Consider the following 6833-nt stretch of genomic DNA (forward strand, 5'->3'; position numbering starts at 1 on the left):
GCTAAGCAAAATAAATCAGAGGAAAAAATACTATATGATTTCACTCATATATTGAATTTAAGAAAAAAAACACAAATGAGCACAGGGGGAAAAAAAAGAGAGGCAAACAAAGAAATGGACTCTCAACTACAGGGAATAGACTGATGGTTACCAAAGGGGAGGTAGGTGGGGCTGGGTTAAAGAGGTGATGGGGATGAAGGAGTGCACTTCTTGTGATGAGCACTGTATAATGAATGTATGGGAGTGTTGAATCATTATATTATACACATGAAGCTAATATTACACTGTGTGTTAACTAAATAAATTTAGGAATTTAGGAATTTAGTACATTTAGTAAATTAGGAATTTAAATAAAAACTTTTTTAAAAAGGTACCTAATAACGTTGTGCGGGGTGATTCACAGAGTGGAAAAATTGGTGACAGAAAAAATAAGAAGATGGTGACATTTTCCCATATTAATTTTAGAGCAGTAGAAATAGAACAAATGGTTGGGATGTGAAGAGATTAAAAGAGCAGTGTTGATGATGAATTTGGTATGGAGGGCAAATTCAGAACAGAAGAAACCTTGTAGGTTTTGAGGCACTTGAAAGTACAACTCCACTATTGAAAGGAATAGTACAAGTGCTTCTAAATATTCAAGTAAAATCAAAAGTTAACAGTGTGCTGAGCTCAAAGGAGCAGTTTTGAAAGTGCCTGAGAGCTGGGGGTAGCATCTTGCATGAACTTTGCAGAGAAATCCACTGTAATTCTTACCTTATTCCTTTACATGTAATATACTCTCCTCCCCCTCCACCCTGTAAACAAGTGACCTTGCTAAACTTGCTTATTAGTTCTTACAGCTATTTTATAGATTCCTTTGGTTTTCTACAAAAATAATTTTAATTTTCAAATAAGGACAGTTTCTACCTTTCCTTTCTCTTCATTTTTTTAAAATTATTATTCACTTAATTTATTTTTTCATCTTGGTCAGTGAACTCTTTAATCCCCATCACCTATTTCACCCATTCTTCACACCCACCTTTCCTCAGCTAACCATCAGTTTGTTCTCCATACTTAAGAGTCTATTTCTTGGTTTGTCTCTCTTTTTTTCCCCTTTGCTCATTTGTTTCATTAAATTCCACACATGAATGAAACCGTATGTTATTTGTCTCTCTCTGACTGACTTATTTTGCTTAGCATTAAGCTCTCTAGCTCTATCCCTGTTGCTGCAAATGACAAGATTTCATTCTATTTATGGCTGAATAATATTCTGGTGTGTGTGTGTGTGTGTGTGTGTGTGTGTGTTTATCACTTCTTTATCCATTCATCTATTAGTGGAAACTTGGGCTGCTTCCATAGTTTGGCTATTGTAAATAATGGTGCAAAAATATAGGGGTGCGTATATATTTTCTAATTAGTGTTTTCATATGCTATGGGTAAACACCCAGTAATGAAATTACTGGGTCATATGGTAATTATAATTTTAATTTTTTGGAAACCTCCATACTGTCTTCCACAATGGCTGCACGGGTTTGCATTCCCACAAACAGTGCACAAGGGTTCCTTTTTTTTTTTTCCCAAAAAACCTCTTCAACACTTGTTGTTTCTTTTGTTTTCTATTTTAGCCATTCTGACAGTTGTGAAGTGATATCTCACTGTAGTTTTGATTTGCATTTCCTTGATGATGAGTGATGTTGAACATCTTTTCACGTGTCTGTTGACCATTGGTATGTCTTCTTTGGAGAAATGTCTGTTCATGTCTTCTGTCCATTTTTAATTGGATTATTTGTTTTTGGTGTGTTGAGTTATAATCAATTCTTTATACATTTTGGATACTAGCCCTTTATCAGATGTGTCATTTGCAAATGTCTTCTCCCATTCTGTATGCTGCCTTTTAGTTGCTGTTTCCTTCATTGTTCAGAAGCTTTTTGTTTTGATGTAGTCCCAATAGTTTATTTTTGCTTTTACTTCCTTTGCCTCAGGAGACAGATCTAGAAAAGTGTCCCTATAGCTGATGTCAGAGCTCCTGTGCTCTCTTGTAGTATTTTTACGGTTTCAGGTGTCACATTTGGGTCTTTAATCCGTTCTGACTTTATAATTTTGTGTATGGTGAAAGAAAGTGGTCCAGTTTCATACTTTTTCATGTGACTGTCCAGTTTTCCCAATAACTGTTGTTGAAGAGACTGTCTTTTTCCCATTGTGTATTCATTCCTCCTTTGTTGAAGATTAATTGACCATCCGTTGTGGGTTTATTGGTGGGTTTTCTGTTCTAGTCTGCTGATCAATGTGTCTATTTTTATGCCAGTACCATACTGTTTTAATTACTACAGTTTTGTAATGTAACTTAAAGTCTGAAATTGTGATACCTCCAGTTTTGCTTTTCTTTTTCAAAATTGCTTCATTATTTGAGGTCTTTTGTGGTTCCATACAAATTTTAGGGGCATTGTTCTAGCTCTGTGAAAAACGCTGTTGGTATTTTGATAGGGCTTGCACGAAATCTGTGGATTGTTTTGGGTAATATAGACATTTTAATAATATTTGTTCTTCGAACCCATGAGCATGGAATGTCTTTCCATTTATTGGTGTCTTCTTGAATTTCTTTCATCAGTGTTTTATGGTTTTCAGAGTACAGATCTTTTATGTTTTTAGTTTAGGTTATTCCTAAATATTTTATTGTTTTTGGTGCAACTATAAATGAGGTTGTTTTCTTAATTTCATTTTCTGGTGCTTCATTATTAGTGTATAGGAATGCAACAGATTTTTGCATTGGTTTTGTATCCAGCGAATTTCTTGAATTGACCTATCAGTTCTAGTAGTTTTCTGGTGGAGTCTTTTTTTTTAAATATATTGTATTCTGTCATGTGCAAATAGTGAGAGTTTTACTTCTTCCTTACCAATTTGGATGCCTTTCATTTCTTTATGTTGTCTAATTTCTTTGGCTAGGACTTGCATTACTATGTTGAATAAAAGGATTGAGAATGGACATCCTTGTCTTGTTCCTGACCTAAGGGGAAAAGCTCTGAGTTTTTCCCGAAGGCCTTTATTATGTTGAGGTATATTCCCTCTAGACCTACTTAGGAGAGGCTTTTTATAATGAATGGATGTTGTACTTTGTCAAATGCCTTTTCTGCATCCATGGAAATGATACTTGCCCTCACTGCTGCAGGAACTGAGGTCCAACAAAACACAAGGGTTGGGAGATGTGGTGTTGACAGAGTTTGTGGTGGTCTTCTGGGAGGGGAAGGGGGCACACAATGCTAGGAATGAGACAAGCATGACTGGGAAGGGTGGATCCACTGATACAGGGGGTGGGCAAGCTTGGTGCAAGCAAGTTAGGTAAGAGTGTTGGTGCTTATTTCCCACAGGTGGCCATTGTTTATGCTGGGGGGCAGGAGAAGGAAATGGCACTTGCCAGGTCCTTTGTTCCTAAAGGGGTCTTCCCATGATTTATCTCTCTCCAGGCTGCACTCTGAGATGAACAAATCAGTCTCCCTCCCATCTGCCACCAGCGTTTTTTAAACTGCTGGTTCTGTGCTGTATCTGAATGGGCTGTTTGTTGTGCTCTTTCAGGGCAAGGATTCACCTTCCTCTTGCCCTCTGGGCTCTCCTAGAGACAGAGCCCACTGATTTTTAAAACTGTATGCTTTAAGTCTTGATCCTGGCTGTAAGAATTCACAAAATTCAGCCCCCTTTCAAAGGCAAATGTTACAGGAATTTGTCTTAACTGTTTGTGGGCTCCGCAGTATGAAAGTCTGTTTTTTGCCTTTCTTCATGCCACTGGTTCTCTCCCCACTGTGGATGGCCATGGTCCATTTCACTCCCAAACCGTGTCTTCACCCTTCTTAACTTGTTTTGGTGTGGCATCCCCCCTGCTTTTAGTTGTGAGGTTTGTTCTGCAGTCTCTGGATCATTTTCTGTGTTATTTACACTGATGTGAATGTTACCTAGTTGTATCTGTGGGACAAGGTGAGCTTAGGGTCCTTCTACTCTGCCATCTTCCCCCAAGGTTACATGTAGGTAGTCCAGGGAGAGCAAGATTGGAACCTAGGTCTCTGGACACCTACCCAGTGCCCTTTTCCACTCTGTATGCTTTTATTTTCTTCATCTTTATTTTACTGCATTGGCAGTTCACTTACAATGTGAACAAAGTGGTGCAAACTGATAGCTTTGCTTTATTACTGTTAGGGGATTCCAGATTAAAAAATACTTTAATATTGTTTTCACCTATAATATAAAGAAATAATTCAGTCGTTCACTACTACATATAAGGCTAGCTGGAGGATTTTGTAAAATATTTCTTTTTTCAACGTTTTTTTTTTTTTATTTTATTTTTGGGACAGAGAGAGACAGAGCATGAACGGGGGAGGGGCAGAGAGAGAGGGAGACACAGAATCGGAAACAGGCTCCAGGCTCTGAGCCATCAGCCCAGAGCCCGACGCGGGGCTCAAACTCACGGACCGCGAGATCGTGACCTGGCTGAAGTCGGACGCTTAACCTACTGCGCCACCCAGGCGCCCCTAAAATATTTCTTATTAAGATGAGGAAGATACCTTCTATTCCCAGTTTTCTGAAAATTGTTTTCATTAAATGTGTTGAATTTTGTCAAGTGTATTTTTTTGCATCTTTTTATGCTTTTTTGCATATCTAAATATATGATACCTTTATTTTAAAATGGTATATGACAGGGGCGCCTGGGTGGCGCAGTCGGTTAAGCGTCCGACTTCAGCCAGGTCACGATCTCGCGGTCTGTGAGTTCGAGCCCCACGTCGGGCTCTGGGCTGATGGCTCGGAGCCTGGAGCCTGTTTCCCATTCTGTGTCTCCCTCTCTCTCTGCCCCTCCCCTGTTCATGCTCTGTCTCTCTCTGTCCCCAAAATAAATAAACGTTGAGAAAAAAAAATTAAAAAAAAATAATAATAAATAAAATGGTATATGACATTAATTGATTTATGAATGTTTAAATAACGCTTTATTCCTTCAATAACTTCACTTTCTCATGGTGTATAATCCTTTTTAAATGTTGTATCTATGTTCATGAGAAATAATAGTATGTAGTTTTCTATTCTTTTGTGATATCTTTGTCTGCCTTTGGCATAAGGTAATGCTAGCCTGAGTTGGGAAATAGTTCTCCTGTTTTCTGTCATGACATAAACAAAAATAATCCTGAAATTGCACAATATGCACTGTATACATGGTATATCTATAATCTAGTGCAGTTTAACTTAATCTCTCTTCTAGTCAATAGTATCTTAACTGGGTTTTTGCTCCCACTCTTATTCTCTTACAGTCTGTACCTCATCATCTCACTCTCTTCTTCAGTATACTCTCATGGCTTGCTATCTCGCTTACAACAATATCCTAATTCTTTATGTGCCCTAGGGCATACCATGGGACTAAGTTTCTGCCCAATTCTCTGACCTGCTTTCAAAATGATCTTTTATATTGCTCATTCCACTTCAGTCATTCTAGTCTTCTTGCCTTTCCTCAAATATGCTAACTTTATTCCTACCTTAACAACTTTATACTCACTATTCTGTTTTTGTTTCAATAAAATTATCTTATCCATTGTTCTCTCACTTCTGTTATGATTCTAATCCATCCTCAGAAAGGATGTACCTGACTCTCCTATTAACATTTTCCTAGTCTGTCCTCTTTATTCTCTATTCTGTTGCCCATTTTAGTTCATAGCACTTACCACCTCCAATATCTTAAGTATTTATTTGCAAATAATTTCCTTCCTCTTTCCTGTATGAAAGTCTGAACTCCATGAAGTTTGGAACTTGGTCTCTCTTGTTAATCACCCTATTTCAAAGTACCTAAGTAAATACCAGAGACATTTTTCAATAAATATTTATTGAATACAGGAATGAATTATTATACATTGCAATGATTATTGTAAAAGAAATACAAGGAGCTATGAGAGAAAATGGGAGGAGTTCTTCAGATTAAATACTCAAAGGAATCTCTTGGGTAAGGTGGCATTTAATGTGAAAGAGTTATTCTAGCAAATACTAGAAGGATGACTCTTTCAGGCAGATTATAGCAAATAAAAATGCCCTTAGGTATGGAAAATCCTGCGGAGCTTGAAAGAATTTGATAAGATCATTGTACTCAGAGCATAAGAAATAAAGGAGAGAGGAATGAAGTGAGGTTAAAAGGGAAAGTATAAAAAAACATTCAACTTCTTGCAGATCAGTTTAAGAGTGTTATCCTAAGTACTTAAGAAGTCAATGGAAAGATTTTGAAAGTAGACTAAGAAGACTTTCACTGTAGATATTAAGGAATGTGCTGCAAATATAGCATTCAAGGGGCGCCTGAGTGGCTCAGTCAGTTGAGCATCAGACTTTGGCTCAGGTCACGATCTCATGGTTCTTGAGTTCGATCCCTGAGTTGGGCTTTGTGCTAACAGCTCAGAGCTTGCAGCCTGCTTTGGATTCTGTGTCTTCCTCCTTCCCTACCTCTTTCCTGCTCATTCTCTATTTCTCTCAAAAATAAATAAGTGTTAGCATCAGCAATCAGACAACAAAAGGAAATCAAAGGCATCAAAATTGGCAAATATGAAGTCAAGCTTTCGCTTTTTGCAGATGACATGGTATTATACATGGAAAATACGACAGACTCCACCAAAAGTCTGCTAGAACTGATACAGGAATTCAGCAAAGTTGCAGGATACCAAATCAATGTACAGAAATCAGTTGCATTCTTATACACTAACAATGAAGCAACAGAAAGACAAACAAAGAAACTGATACCATTCACAATTGCACCAAGAAGCATAAAATACCTAGGAATAAATCTAACCAAAGATGTAAAGGATCTGTATGCTGAAAACTATAGAAAGCTTAAGAGGGAAATT

The sequence above is a fragment of the Prionailurus bengalensis genome, chromosome B2 (assembly GCF_016509475.1).
Source record: "Prionailurus bengalensis isolate Pbe53 chromosome B2, Fcat_Pben_1.1_paternal_pri, whole genome shotgun sequence".
In the NCBI taxonomy this organism is placed as follows: domain Eukaryota; kingdom Metazoa; phylum Chordata; class Mammalia; order Carnivora; family Felidae; genus Prionailurus; species Prionailurus bengalensis.